The sequence below is a fragment of the Teleopsis dalmanni genome, chromosome X (genome assembly GCF_002237135.1).
Source record: "Teleopsis dalmanni isolate 2A chromosome X, ASM223713v2, whole genome shotgun sequence".
Classification (NCBI taxonomy): domain Eukaryota; kingdom Metazoa; phylum Arthropoda; class Insecta; order Diptera; family Diopsidae; genus Teleopsis; species Teleopsis dalmanni.
In genome coordinates, this window is record NC_051848.1 from 68,960,020 (window position 1) to 68,977,968 (window position 17,949).

The window sequence follows — 17,949 nt, forward strand, 5'->3', positions numbered from 1 at the left end:
GATTTAAATTGGTAGTATTAAAAATACAGTATTACCCCCTATAACGCAGTACCCTTGTAACGTGTTTTCATATTACGCAATTGCAATCCCCTGTATAACACGGACATCCCCCCATATACCGCGGGAATTTGTACAGTTCATAATTAGCTTCGCATACCTTTGCACGTGTGTATACGGGGTATACGGGAATACCCCTATAATGCGTTTTCCTATATCGCGGATCCAATCTACCGCGTTATAGGTGGGATTACTATATACACTTTTGCAATAAATGTATATCCATATGTAATTTTTTTTTTATATCTGATTATTTATTAAAAATGAAGTTTCACAAATTCAAGGTAAATAGATACTACCTTCTATTCTGTAAGTACAGTAGACGCAGAAGTCAGGCATATATTATTTATATACACAATTTTTCAATTAAAAATAAAAAATAAATGACTTCGTTCTAATATAAACACAGCAAGAAAATTTGTTAATAAAACTTTTATAACAAATTAACAAAACTTCAGAAAAATGTGCGAACATAAAATCAAGTTCAGCTGTGAGTTAAAGAGCGCTGACTCTAAACTTCAAATTTGGCTGGGCACGAGTTCAATCCCTGGTACTTGCAGTCACAAAAAATAAATTGTTTTGTTGTTTACTAATAATTAAATAAAACAAATACTTCCAAGACAACTGATAATGGGTATTTGGCAATACTCGAAACAGCTGTATGTTCAGCCAAAAATTCAATTAATTAAAATAATATAAAATTAATATTTGTTGTTATAGTTCACTACTGTTTACAACCTCTCTATTAAATACCACAGTTTCTGTTAAAGTAAAAATAATCACTACTGTCATATTGATGTTACAATTAAATTTAATGTAAAATAATATAATAATATTTATTATTCATATTCATGAATAATGTTCATTTTTGGTGGCAAATTGTTAGTGAGCATATCGACATTTCCTTTTAAATTAAGGTACAACCAAACAATTGTACTACGACTACTACTACTACGTAAATAGGAGTAAATATATAAAATTGACAATATTGATATAACTCTCTATATAACGTGCAATTTGCATATGACAAAAAATGCATGTTATGTGCATAAAAGGGACCTTATAAATCAGAACTTCGATCGGAAATCGAACCGAAAAAAACCTGCACTTTTTTGGAGCGAAAATAGGAACCGAACCGATACCTTTTTTGTTTTGAACTGAAACGGAAAAAATTCCGATTCGAAGCGCTATTATAAATATCACAATCTTTTCAACTGATTTGCAGATTCAACCATTATTCAACATATATGGTTGATTTTATCAAGTTTATTGAAAAAAAATTTGTAAAAATTAAAATTGTATAGAAAGTCTTTAAGCTGATAAATTGAACAATGTGTTTAAGATTTTGAACTCATGCTCTTAGCAGAACTATACAAACACAACTGTACAGAACTGAGTCTGTCTAAAATTTATATTACAATCAAATCATTTAAATCTCAAATATTTATAAACTGTGGTATTGTGTGTCTAGTATATAAGGTTCTCACAGGATTCTTCGTTTATATTAAAAGTAACTTAATAAGCCTTCTACCATAGATATGCAATGAAGACTAAAAACAATTTAACTTCTATTATTTAAAACATTTATATACTGTGATTTGTAAAAAAAAAGTACTGTCAAATAGCAATATATATATATATTCAATATTTATTTATTTTTAACAATTTCGTTAATAATTTCAATTAATGAATTTCAATTGATGAGTTAGAAACAACACTTTGTAATTAACTGAAATTTTTTGCTAGAGATATAGTTACCCAATCTTCTAAGGTAGTACCTCGGTCTTAACAAATTTCTAACTGCCATCAAAGGTTTGAAACTCAAACTTTATTGTTCACCTTATTGAAATAGGAATAATCCAGAAAGTTGTAGTTACTGTATGAATAATAATAGAATCTTTAGATTATTAATCAAATTTAAATAAATAAAATATTCTTGGGGTAGTCATGCTGCTGATTGGCTTATAATTCCGCAAAATTTTATGATGAACTTAAGAAGCAATACCACATTTTTTAGAAGAGTTTCAAAAATTAACATTATATACTTAACGGGGTCTTGTAAATATTTAATAGAGATCCTTAGCAACATTTTTGTTTAATATTAAATATTATGTCAAAGCTTTTATTATCCGTTAATCTTTCATATCTCATAACCAAATATAAAAAGCAAGACAGTGTTGATTCAAAGGACAATTAGGTAAAACAGTAATTAATCCAGATACTTTGCTAATTTGATTTTATGTATACTAAACCACACTTCATTCACTTTTTTGTAGATAACTAATAAAGAACTTCATATACGCATAATATCTTGTCGATATCTTTAGCATGAGTAAAAAGTAATTAGAGAATTTATACGCCAATGACTTAAAGCTTCATTAAAGAAATAAATTATGTTTTTGCACTTTTTCCTGAAGCCATGTAAATCCGTATATATTGTATATACATCGAATTATACATTTTTTCATATAAAAATAGTATTTAAAGTAAGCATAAATTCGAGAAAAATAATTTTGGTTATGATTGTAGTTGCAAATTGCAACTTTATTTTATTGCAACTAATAAATCTTGTCTTCTTTTTATTTATAAAAATTTTGCGGAAAATATATTAACGCTTTTAGAAATTTGTGTTGCCATCTTAACACGATACGGTTTCTCAAATATGCTTCAACTCTAGAAGTTTTAAGATTGTCTACTTTTAACTGATATAAACCAGTTCTTTGTATGATTAAATATTTCATATTCTTTAGCAATCAAAATACCAAAAAATTTCACTGCAACTGAAGAGTAAATCTGGTAAATTAACGGAATGATCAATAACTATCAAATCCAAACAAATTTAAATTCGTGAATTTTAGCTATGATGACTACCTAAGAGTCATCTAATGCATTATTTTGTAAAACGGAACACTTCTTTCTTTACAAGTGGGCAAAATTTCCGATAATTATTGATTTTAACTTATCTGGTGGATTTGCATAGCAGTTCTGGTTTTTGTGCGAATATATTAAAAGTAGGTAATCTTTTACCATCATATAAATAAACAATAACCATAATACAATCGAATGTACAGTTTAAGTTAACTCTTTGCAAAATCTAGATATCCCCAGCTGACACAAATGTATGGAAAAGGTTCAAATTATTTTGCTAAAACCATTCTAGTAGAGCTATAGAAATGCTGAAGTAAATGCATTTACGATTTAAGGAAAATAAAATTCATATTTAAATCGCTAAAGCACTTTACAGCAGCTTTACAAAATTATTTAAAACGCTTTGAAATACTTCCTCAACATTTTTGTCACTGTCTGCAGTTTTTAATCATCCTGATCTGTCTTCATCAACACACTTGTAAGACAATTTTTCACAACCAAAAATCAAATCCAACGAGATACTTCTTTCAAACCATTTTCACAAACACTGGACATAAGCACACTACTCATATATAGTATAAATTAACTCAATTGAGAACAATAAAGGGTTACTCATTTTAAAATTCTAAAAGCTATAATAAATGAAATGTACTAGAAATAGAGTTTTTGATCAAATTTTAATTTTAATCTATTGCAGACTGAACTTGCTCAATCGTTTTTCTTTCAAAGTTTAACTAAAGTGTCAATAAATATAATCTGTGTCAAATACACATTTTAATGCTCAAAAACCTTTTTTATGATAATTATGACATTTTTTTTATTAAAAAAAAATTTTTTGCTGCCATTCCATATATAATATTTAAAAACACCTATAACTTGTAAAATAGAAGAAATTGAACTGCAATGGAAACTGCAATCAGAACTACAATCTAAACTTCCATCTGGAATCATATTTTATATTAAAGTACACAACAACTATCAACTCGATAGCTCACATTTATATTATTTTGGAGGATAATCATGAAAGTACTGTTGTGTAGCATTTTTATATTCGGTACTTAAAAATGAAATGAAATTGGCACATTTATATTCGGTACTTGCTAATTGTAGATTAAATGCAACTTTAAAGGAACAATGTTCAGTGCTTCTCTGTTAAAGTTTTTCAGTCATCTAATACAAAATTCTGGGGATATACATTTGAAAAATTGTTTTATTAAAATTTAATTTCATTTATTAAATAAATTGTGTGTATGGGTCATTTTTTTACAAAAATAAGCTATCATCTCCAATTTGTCTTCTTTCATAAAATAATAAGATCCGTATCTCAGGAAAATGTTTTCTTTTATTTTTTTCTAGGAGATATGGACCCTATTTTGAGAATAGGCATTGTAGACACATTTTTAAATGGCCATATCTCAGGCTATATAAATTATAGAAACTTGAAATTTATTGTGTTTTAAAGATAATTGATTGAGGTTTTAGGAAAATGATAAGCAATTAAGATTGTTTATATTTAAGTAATAATATTAACTGTTAAATTTCAAAACAGAATTTTTTTTTCTTAAAACACTTACGCAAAATTTTCATTTTTTATATTTTATTTAGATTCAGTTTTAAATGTTATGAATAAATAACAATTTTCAAGATGGACTTATTTTTTGAAATTTTATAAATTTTTTTTTCTATCGCAAACCACATCAAGCACAATCGTACTATATTTCCATTGAATAAATTTTCAAAAATTATACTACAAATATTATTATATAATATTTTTGATTTGGATTAGTGGTAAAATTCTACATAAATCCCAAAAATTTTAGGAAAATATTGTTCTTAGAAATACTTCAAAAAAATTAATTTATCCCTCACATCACACCAAGCATATACACACGATTTTTCAGTAAGAAAAAAAAAGAGGAATATGTTACAAAAATTTTTAAGTTTCAGTTTTAATTCTGATTAACCAATAAATTCTAATTAAAAAATAAATACTTCCAGTGTAATATTGCTTTTAGAAGTAAGTAAAAAACATTTATTTATCAGGTGTCCTGTAGGTCACTCATACGCACCATAATACCATTAAATCAATTTTCCAAGAAAAAGGACACATAAATGTTTACTTTTTATTTCTAATTGAATGTATATTAAATTCTACATAAAATATTAATATTTTAAATTAATTACGAATTTTAACATAATTAAACTGCTAAATGAACTTTTTTTTATGTTGATGAATTAAAAAATTAGTTAGTTCCACACTAGTTGAACTATCTACATCATTGCAGCGCATAGTTACACCTAACTTTTTCGGTGAAGTGTTATGTTGCTACAGTTGGAAAAATACTCTACACAGGTCAGAAATGTTATAGGAAATAAACTGTAAAGAACTATAAACAAAATATTTTTAAATGGTTTTAACATTGATTTAATTAATACTCAATTCATTATTGATACATAATCTGTCATGTCTGAAGAAGAAAATATTTTCCCCATTAATAATTGGGAATAAAACTTCGTAGTCTTTTAATGTTGAGAAATGGGTCACAATATTAGGCAAACATTCGTTAGTTTAGTTAAATAACTCGTTCGGTGTTTGGACTGGATTAAGTATTCGTTGAAGATTAGCTCTTGCAGCATTCATCTTTAAGGTCCCAGCTAAGTAGTCGGAAGGTCCTTGGCCGTATAAACTTGGAAAGAAATGTCATTTTACCTCTAAACCAAAATCCTCTTTGCGTAGAGTTGAATTAAAACCATTTTTTTTTTATTTTTACATTGTGATTCCGACCCGTCGGACAAATTCATTTTACATTCGAACTAATTCTTTTAATTAACTTGATAGCTTATTTTTGGAATAAATGTACTGTAATTGTGTTATGATGTGAACGGTCAAATATGCAGACAAAAGTTTTTACACGTAGTTGTTTATTTTCAGCCTGATCATTATACCAATAAATGCCTTGTACAGAGTATTGAACCAGAAAAGCATAACATTTGGAGAAATGTCACAAAAGAATCCATTAACTTTCTGCTGAATTGTTTTTTGTATTCTTCAGAAAATCTACATGTTTTTTAACGATAAAGGAAGGCAACAGCAATTTGTCTAAACTGCCCGTTAAGGATTGCAAATATTCTTTAACTGGAGACGTCAAAGCTTGTAATATGGTTCTAGTTTAACGAACCCATTGTTTGATATAACAATTTCAATATGGTTGTCATCAAAGATCTCCAGAAGTTGTTGATTGATGTTTAAAGTACCAGGACATTTGCCGCTAGTTTTTAAAAAACATTTTGTGCTTAAAGTATGAAAATCATGCGGTGTAGGTAATCTTTATAGTTATATATCCGATCTGTAGTACGTGACTTTATCTATCATTAATTTTTTGTTTTCGGGTATGGAACACAAACAATTTGAGTGTGTTCCACTTGGTCCCACAAATATGCAATACTGTGGTCGCGAAGATGAAAATTTGGGAAAACCACATTTGAGGTCTGGATGGTTTAGTTTGAAAAGGATATGCGGCTCTTTGAATTTATTCGGTTTTGCATTTGGGTCCCCCTGCCATACATTTTTATGGATAAGCGGTCTTTATTCCCAGGCACTATTGGGCTGTTTTGATCACATTTGTAAAAGTTGAAAAAGGCCTTAATTACATGTTTTTCTAGCGATCATTGGCTTTTTAAATTTGAACCTTCTAACATACCTTTTTCTGAAGCAATTTTTTTAGCAACAGTGATCATATACTTTATAGCGTTTGTGAAGTAAGTCGTGAACCTTCCGAAAGACCAATTAAGCATTACACTTAATATTTTTATTTTCAGAGTTCTATCTGCTATGCTATTAAATTTTTTCTGTAAGATCTTTAAAATTGATAAGACTTCTCTTCTTCATCGCTATTGTACGAGTCATCGGGAAGAATATAATTTAATCCGTAATTTAAAAATAGAGATGACACGAAACTAATTTATTTAATAATATGCTACTGAAAACAATAAATTTCTAACTAGATACATATTTATATAAAATTTGATGATAAATGCAATTCAAAAATAAAAAGTAAAGTGCCATTTTTCTTGGAAAATTGATTTAATGGTGTTATGGTGCGTATGAGTGACATACTGGACACCTGTTAAATTAACTTTTTTTAATTACTTTTAATAGCAATGCCACACTGGAAATATTTATTTTTTAATTATAATTTATTGGTCAATCAGAATTAAAACTAAAAACTTAAAATGTTTATGACATATTTTTTTTTTTTTTTACTGAAAAATCGTGTGTTTATGTTTGGTGTGATGTGAAGGATAAATTAATGTTTTAGAAGTACTTCTAAGGATAATATCATCTTGAAATTTTTGGGCTTTATGTAGAATTTTATCACTAATCCAAATCAAAAATATTATATAAGAATGTTATTAGTATATTTTTCGAAAATTTATTCAATGGAAATGCAGTACGCATGTGTTTGATGTGTTTTGCTTCAGAAAAAAAATCAAAAAATTTTAAAAAATAAAGCCATTCTGAAAATAAAATATAAAAACTATAAAATATATAAAATATAAAAACGAAAATGTATCCCATTTAGAAAAAAACTTTTTTTTTTAAATTTAACGGTTGCTATTACTTAAATATAAACAATCTTAATTGTTTAAACAATTTCTCAAAATTTTAATCAATTATATTTAAAACGCAATAAATTTCAAGTTTCTATAATTATATAGCCTGAGATATGACCATTTGAAAATGTATCTACAATGCCAATTGTCAAAACCGCATAGGAAAAAAATTAGATAATTTTTTCCCGAGATACGGGTCTTCTTATTTTATGAAATGAGCACGTAAAAAAATTGTAGCCATATCGCAGGTGATGAGGTCATTTTTTGCGAAAATCCGTTTGGTTTGTAAGAGAATGACCTATACGCATATCTCTGTAAAATCGTGCGTTCATTTAATTTATGAAAAACTGCAAAAAGCTATACAATCATTAAGACAAGAAAGTGCAATAACTAACTATGTTTTAGACACAAAAAAAGTTTAATTACAAAACTTATACTATCTAAGGGGTGATCGAAGAGCACATTGCCTACTAAAATGCTGAAATGTAGCAATATAAACACTTAGCAGTTAATAAGAAATTGGTAATAACTGAAAACTATCGCAATATATTCAGAGTCTAAGTCATTTTTATACGTTTTCTTAATGTGTTAATTGATATACAGGATCGCCATTATAATGTAACTCTAATCTTAGACGATGTCTTAAGATTGATTAAAAATCAGATAATTCTTCTTAAAGAACTATGATATAATTTCAGACTTAGAAGACAAGGCGACGAAAAATATTTCCGGAATGTTGGTTAGAAAGAGTATTAAGAATACATACGGGGAGCGGAGTTATATTTAACTTATAAAACTCCCTTAATATTAAAGCAACAAGAAATTTTACTTGAGAGAATTAATAAAAGATGCAAGAATAGATGGTCTCCTATTTGAATAAGGGACTTTAATGATCTGTTTTAATATTATTTAATTATAACAGACTTTTATAATGCATTAATGTTATTCTTGGTTTGCAATTAATCGAATAACCGATAACTAATCCGATCAAATCAAAATTTACATTTTTAATAAAATTAAAGACATTGTTTTTAAGATGATTTCAGGTCAATGCCCGTTATTTTATTTGAATTTCACAAGATATGTAAATTATTTACAATGTACTCAATACTTATTTTGAATATGAGATTAAATTTATATTTTGTGATATGAATTTTAAACAATTAGTTTGGACCAATTTGGATCAGTGGCTTAATCTTTATACTTTTATTTGTTGTAATCTGAATATATAATTTTCCGTTTTTAATAATTAAAGTATAAGTATTAAGTTTACAAATGTCGGCAATTTATTTTAAATTTTAAATAAATGTAATCTAGGTGTAAATGTAATTGAGGTGTAATATAATTAATTAAAGGCAATAGATTAATTAAGTTAGTAGCCTCAACTGGCTTTATATCCATATAGTACAATATTAAATGGTTTTATGAAAATATGAACACATAAGTCATAACAGACATTTTAGATATAATTTTTATTAATAACATATATATATAAATATTCATGCAATTTTCTTTTATTTTTTTTATTCGTATTATATTTTGTTTCAACATCAAACTTATTTTTTATTACTATTATTTTTACAAATTTAATACTTTTCACAATTTTTTAATAGATTTTTGATTGCTCTTAAAATGCCTCTGATAAATGATCCATGATCATTTATCATCCATGATAAATGAATTTCGGATAATGTGTAACACCTTTAATTTGAAGAGGACGGCACAATTCTCACGCAGCATAGAACTCAATCAGATAATTACAGAAAACAATCCATGAGTGCATAATGTTTCGTTATGTTTCTTTGAATTGGTTTATACGATCGTAAAGTTTCACTCTACTGGATTATAGACTATGAAGATAAGTGAAGACAGTAGTTAATTTAGATAAGCTGGAGACGTTGGATCACTGGTAACTTAACATTAATAAAGCTATAGTATACAGATTCTAAGATTGTGTTTGTAGACTACGTTACATTTAAATCAGCTGTGGCGGACATTTGTCGAATTGTATTATGATATTAAGCGATTACCGTTATTATTATTCCATAAAGTGATTTCAGCATATTTTTCAACATTTTAAATATTTTCATTCTAAAGAACATCCGACTTATATTTCCAATTGTAATTTATTTGAACGTTATGCGGTTGTTTAATCCTGTAGTGAGCCTCTTCTTAATCCAGCAAGTCAAGTATGATTATTTTCATTATATTTCCAGTCAGCTGTTTCAATATTCTTATTGTTGTTATTATATTTGTTTTAATGGCACACTTTTATATATTTTTGTATGACTTGATTATTTTGTTTTTATTGAATAAGATCATCATATCCTATTGTTTAAGTCCAAGCAAATATGAATTTATAAATAAAGTAGATCCAGTAGATGATTTCATTCATAGTAACTGTACATTTTGTTCTTACTAACCATATATATCAGATGGCTTGCTTTTGTACAATATCTCAAAGTGATCAGGTTTAGGATCGTACTTTTCATTTATTCCACTATTTTTTCAAGTTATGGGCTCATCTATAGGCCTATCTATACTCTTTTTTATTGTCTTTTTCATAAGGAGATTAACAAAACTTCAGCTGCGGAGACAGAATCTCATCCTGAAGCTTTTATGACAATTGGGTGAACTTTTTTATGACAATTTCCTGGAATTAAGTTGCTTTGTACTTTATCCACCATTTATACTCTGCTAACCTCTTACAGTCACAAAGTTGTAGTCTTCTCGTACTTTTTGTTCTTCACTCTGGTTTTCAGGACATTTTAGCAATTGTTTTTACTGTAGGACATATGATTTTCCATTGTTTTTGTGTTTAATAAAAGTCATAACAAATTTCATTACTTTTACATAATAATAATATTTTTGTTCCTAAAATAATTATATTTTCATTTTTGTAATTTGTTACATTTTTAATTTGAATTTAGTACAGTTCAAAGTATCAACTATAAAATATTTATATTATTATTATTATTTTTGATCTATTTTTAAGCTGAATATTTAAATAAAATACAATTAAAATAAACATGTTCTTTCATTAGAATTCCATAATATAACTATTTTTATAATATAAGAGTGTATTATTTGATAAAATTCAAATAGTAGTTTCGAATAATAAATTTTAGATATCTGAAGGTTTTTCGTCTTCATTATTAAATGTTTTATTCTTCAAGGCATTCAATTGTTCCACACCCGAGGAACGAAACCAAAAGCCTTAATTATTTTGTTCGAAAATACAAACTAACATTTTTAGTGGAAACATTATAAAAGCTAATTAATAATTTTGGAAAAAAAATTAATAGTTGTAATATTATATAATAAATAGTTTAATTATATCGGCTTGTGAAGAAATTAATAAAGGTCACATAAAAACAATTATAAAGAAATTAATTATATCGGTTCTTTAAGAAAATAATAATAATGTCAACCTAAAAGTAGCTAATTTAAATTGATGGTTTTGCCAATAAATCTAGAAAGTCTTCTAGAAAGGACAATTACAGTATACTATCTTCACGTATATTATCTTTCCGGCCTATGCTCTTACTAAAAGAACATAGAGACCTTACCCAAAATATATACATAAATACATAGTAATAATATTAATATATACATTGTAAATACACCAAGAAAATAATAATAATAACAATCTTTACGTTTGGGACACCCAATGACGACAGAAAATTATTACAATTTAATTCACATAGTAGATTCTGAAGAATATCAATTGCTCCATAATGAACATGTTTTATTTTAAGGGGCTATCGATAGATCACCTTATCGACGGATTGTACTCAACGCTATGCGCAACAAAATTAAGGGTCAAGCAAATGAAGACCTAAATATGTATGGCACATCTTTTAATTGGGCCGAAATAAAAAAAAACAATCTTATAATTTATTACTCGGATAAGCGCAAGTAAACGTCGCTAATAGAAGATCTCCATTTTATAAAACATTACAATAAAACAGTTTAAATTTTTTACAGTCAAGTGATTGAAGTCCAATCTTCCCTCTGCAACACTATTTTAACTCATGAAGTTGATCATAACCCAAAAGATTTACCATTCATTTTTCATTCATAAGCATAAGTTCAACTTTTGACTATTAAAATTCCTTTTAGACACAGGTGCATCAATGTCATTTATAAATCCTGAACACATACCAAATAATAAACAATTCTGTAACAATAATAAACGTTCTTAGCAAATACAAGTTAAAACCGTACACAATTCTTCCCATTTTCTCAGAATTTAACCAACCTGGTCGTACTAAGTTTTTATTATTTTTATTTCACAATTACTTTTCTTCATGAATGAACGTTTATTCCCAAACAATCTTCAGTAACACACACATAGTATTTTTATATGTAGAATATCATATTCTGTAAATATTGTAACTAAATAAACAGTCCGAGATTATACATTTTAACTCTTAAATATGTTATATTATCGGTCTTGACCTAAACTAAACAATATGAAAAAATACATATTGTTATAAACATGTCATATTATAATCGATCCTGAACTAATCAAACAGGGACCGATAACATGTAATCATATTTTATTATCGTTGTGTGTCCTAAACAAACAACGAATTCTTTTATCAGGATTCGATACTTCGATTCCTTCCTATATATATAAGTAAAATTGTTAGATATAAGTTAGTCTTAAGATTCATCTAGTGTAATTAAGTCCAATGATTATAAAAAGAAATTGTTTTCTAATAATACATAAAAACATAATTGGCGCAGTCGGCAGGATATTTAGAGATAAAATTACGAGAGATAGAAATAATTAATCAAACAGTAAATACAGTAATCCATATTATAAATCCGATGGAAGTACTAAAAATTCTAGAGAAAATAGAGAAAAACGTTTGTAATTTAAATTTTAATTTATTTAATTGACGCAGTCGACAGACTTAGTTCTAAAGAATTAATCAAATTTTTACGTGTAAGCCGCGAAGACAAAAGAACATTTATTTTAAAACAAAGTAAAATAAAAATATATAAAATAAAAAACTAACAATTATTGCAAATTCATATAGTGCACAAAAAAGTTAAAATATACAATATATTAATTACAAACTTTTAAACAATAAATGATCAGTATAAATCGAATTCAATTATTCGACAAAAATCGCAAAATGGAACAAGCAGATCTGGAATAATTGAACCTCCAACTTGAAGAAAAGCACAGCTGCAACTTTCGCAACAAAAGCAAGTACTTCAATCAAAAAATCGATCTGTAGTGGAACCAATATTACAGACACATGAGATACTTGACCAATTAAGGCATCTTCGACCATTTTCGGATAATAAAAACTACAGTCTTATATCATTTATAAAATCAGTAGACAGTAGCATTACTTTATGCGTTGGAAATCCAGGAGTATATCAATATGCCATGCAAATAGTAATAAATGAAAAGTTAATAGGAGAAGCTGCAAGAGCCATTAGAATCCTTAGACCTAATCCATCGTGACAAGATATTATCACTACACTGAAACAACATTTTAGGCCGAACAAAACCTATGGAGATTTATTTAATCAAGCAAAGGATATAACAGTTAGTAACTTACAAGAATTATTTAATGAAATAAATAATGTAAAATATAATCTAAACGATATGTATGAATTTGATGAGAATAAACCTTAGTTGTATGGACAAGAAAATATAGATAGGGATCTAATTCAAATTCTAGTAGAAACAATAAGTGGACATGTTAGAGTTCATATTCAGGAATATGAAACCATAAATACAATTTATAGAAGATATGCAAAATAGAAATTGCTTAATGATTCAAGATGTATTGAATATAATCATAGAAAACAAAAAAAAACCAACAAAAAAATATAACTATTCAAATGATAATGAACAACAAATAAAAAATAGTTACAATCAGAATACTACAATTAATTATTTAACACCTAAAAAAATTACAGAGACGAAAACTCATATTACAAAAGTGTAGATTCCTAATGTAATACTAGAAATATTAACACGCGAGTTACATTCTCTTATCTTATCCCTATATTAAACATTTTATTATCATTGTTCGACCTAATCAAACAATGAAAGATCTACATTATACTTTATTATATTCTATTATCTTTAACTAAACATTGTAACTAAAAATATTGTTATCGCTGTTCAGCCTAATCAAACAATGAAATGTTCTCATTGTATTCTATTATAATTACATACCGTATTATACTTTAACATACAATCTCTAAATAAACATTGTAACTAAAAATACTATTATCGTCCTAACCAAACAACGAATTGTCTTATCAGGATTCGATACTTCGAATCCTCACTATAAATATAAACATTTTATTATCGTTGTTCGACCTAATCAAACAACGAAAGATCTACATTATATTTTATTATATTCTATTATCTTTAAATAAACATTGTAACTAAAAATATTCAAACAATGAAATGTTCAGCCTAATCAAACAATGAAATGTTCTCATTGTATTCTATTATAATTACATACCGTATTATACTTTACAATCTCTAAATCTCTAAACATTGTAACTAAAAATATTATTATCGTTGTTCGGCCTAACCAAACAACGAATTGTCTTATCAGGATTCGATACTTCGAATCCTCACTATAAATATAAGCAAAGTTGTTAGTTATAAGTTAGTCTTAAGATTCATTTAATAAAGTAAGCATTAAACTTAAGTTTTGTGCGTTTTAATTAAATATAATTCGCGCGTTTTCTAATAACTCCAGAAACTTCCATAATACTCGAAACGCTTATTATAATAGTGATAACAGGTTTAATAATTCAAACAGAACAAGACTATCAAAAATGAGTGTAGATGTTCAAGATTAGTTTGAACAATAATACTGCGCGCCAGTTATATCGCTAGTGAACGATATAAACAGCAAACACAAAACATCAGAAGTATAGATCGTTTGTTCTTAAACAAACAATCTCGAGCAACACATTATATTTTAATAGAATATTATATCGTGCAAATATTCTATACTAATAAACATTTTAATTTATGTATTGTTTTAAACAGGAAATAAAAAATACCTAAACATTGTAACAAAACATTTTATATTATCTATTAAACAGGAAATTGAAAGCAACTAAACATTGTAACATTTTTCAGTACCCAATTATAATAATAAAACATATTTATAAAAACAATAGGAGGAAAATCCCTAGTGTTGGGACTTCCGTTCTTTTCTTTAACCTTTTTTCAAACAATAGTAAATGTAATTAAAATTAATACAGTTTATTAAAATAAGTAACACATTTCAAACTTGAGAATAAAATTAGTCTCAAGATAATTTTGTTTAAATACAGAACACTGTCGTAAATAAAAGTTAGTCTTAAGATTCAATCATTCGAATAAACTTCGATGATTTTACAGAAAAAAAATAAAGTGTTTTTCTATTATTAATATTTAAAACATAATTGGCGCAGTCGGTAACCGAGTCTAATCCGAAGATCGTGACTCTTTATGAACTTTTAAAATCTAATTTTTAACTAAATAAAATAAAAAAATTTTTGAACAAATAATAAAAAAAAAAAAATGTTGAATTCTTTGTGCAATAAATATTAACAGTTTTACTTTTGATAATAATTATTACTTTGTATTACAATAAACTAAAATTAACACAAACTTTACACAAATAAAAAAATAAACTAAAAGTGGTACAGAATATAAAAGTGTTAACAAGTGTAATCTTACTAAAATTTTCAAAAAAAAAAAAAAATGGAAACACAAAAGGACTTAATAGCTAAACTCGAGCAGCTAACAACGATTATCAAGGATCAAGATAATCAGATGAAACAAATGCAACAGCAGATCCAACAACAGCAGCAGCAACACCAACAACAGCAGCAACAACAATACGAAAGACAAATGGAGGAGTACAAAACAAAAAATGAACAACTAACATCAATCATCTATCAAAAAGATCAGCACATTAAACAAGTACAGGTACAAAGCGTGCAAAAAACAAATTTATCAAACCCAGCAATTTTTCCATTCCAATTGACTGCGGATCAAATAATTAAGCGGTTCCAAACAATTAAAACTTTCTATGGAAAAAATGATTATCAGCTTCAAGAATTTTTAGAAAGCGTGGAAAATACAATGTTACTATGTTCGGATAATCCTGAACTTCAACAATTCGGACTGATGATTGTAACCACAGAGAAATTGCAAGGAGATGCAAAGAGATGTGTTCAACTTATGGGATATAAGCCAACGTGGGAAGCGATTAAAATCAAATTAACAACTCATTTCCTGCCCAGGAAAAACTACATGACGGTAATGGACGAGAGCAAAAATCTAAAGGTAAATAATTTAAGAGAACTATTTAATAAAATCGAAAAAATTAATTCTGAATTATACCAAATATATCAATATGATAAAGAAAAACCTGAAAACTTCAGTCCAGTAAATAACGAAAAAAATTTAATTGCTAACTCTGCGGTAGTTATAGATCTTTAATTGACAACAAAAGTAGTTTAATAGAAGTAATAAACAAGTTTGACCAATTAGGATTACTAGACGAAAGCGACGTTATTCATGTTACGTACAGACGTAAACATACAATGCCTTTTAACTCGACATATACAAATAAAAATTTCAAACCTAGTTATCCAAATCAAAATAACTCCTATAACTGTAATTCGGGTCAATACAAACAAAACCCAAATTATAAGAATAATTTTCAAGAAAATCGTTTTCAGCAATATGAGTACCGTTATAACGGACAAAACCATTCTGACTTCAATAAAAACGTAGGTCAATATAAGCAAAATTTAGCTCAGTATAAACCTCATTTTAACCAAAATAATAGACTGAATGGTGAACAAAATAATCAGCACCAAGCAAATTACCAAAAACCTCGAAAGCAAAAATTTGTAGAGCCAATGAATATAAACAATATTCATGAATTGTCTATCAGAGGCTCAGAAGGTAAACTAAGAACAATAAAATTAAATTTTATGGGTCATACTGTTAATTGTCTTATCGATTCTGGATCAACTACTAGCATTATGAGTGTTGAACTTGCAAGTAATTTTCCAGAAATCATTCTAAAAGAACCTAAATTCTTTTCAACATTAAATGGTATAACTAAAATTTCTAAACAAGCAATAACTGCAATACCTAATGAGTTTAATATTAAAGGCACAATTTCATGGAATATAGTAGATCTTAAAAACCAAAATTATGATGCTATAATAGGAGATAATATCTTGAAATCTTGTGGAGCTAAAATAAACTATGAGCATAATAATATATGTATAAATGGACATATTATTATGTTTAATAATCCTTCTGATTTTAAAAATATTTATCAACTAGAATACCTTAATAATTATTGCATCAACAATATAAATTTAGACCACCTGAATTCCGAAGAAAAGCCTAAAATACGTAATTTATTGAAACAATACGATTCATTATTTTTTAAAGAAGGCGATAATTTAACATTTACTCATGAAATTCAACATGAGATAATAACAAATAATGACAGACCTATATATTCCAAAGCTTATAGATACCCAAATGTACACGAACAAGAGATTCAACAACAAATTTCTGATATGCTCAAAACAGGAATAATAACTCAAAGTAACTCTCCATATAATAGTCCTTTATGGATTGTACCTAAAAAGGAAGATAATTCATCCCATAAAAAATGGAGAATAGTAATTGATTATAGAAAGCTAAATGAATCTACTATAAGCGATAAGTTTCCTATCCCTAATATTGATGCAATTTTAGATAAATTAGGTAGAGCTCAATATTTCTCAACAATCGATTTGGCTAAAGGATTTCACCAAATTTTGGTGAAACTCGAAGATCGGAAAAAGACAGCTTTTTCTACCCCATTTGGACATTTTGAATTTTTGAGAATGCCATTCGGACTTAAAAATGCACCATCAACATTTCAAAGGTTGATGAATTCAATCCTAAGCCAATATATTAACAAAATTTGTGTAGTATATCTTGACGATATTCTTATTTTTAGTACTTCTTTGCAAGAACATATTATAAGTCTAAATAAAATCTTTCTAACATTACAAAAAGCCTGTTTGAAAATTCAAGTAGATAAATGTAATTTTTTAAAGAAAGAAACAGAATTTTTAGGTCATATTTTGACTGAAAAAGGAGTAAAACCTAATCCAAAAAAAATTGAAAGTATACAAAATTTAACTCTTCCTCGAACCCAAAAACAAATTAAGAGTTTTCTCGGAATGACAGGTTACTACCGAAAGTATATCCGAGATTATGCAAAAGTTGCTCAACCAATGATTAAATACCTAAAACAAAACGTTAAAGTTAACATTCATGATCCTAATTATATATCAGCATTTGAAAAGTTAAAAGCTCTCATCACAAGCCCACCAATATTACGTTAT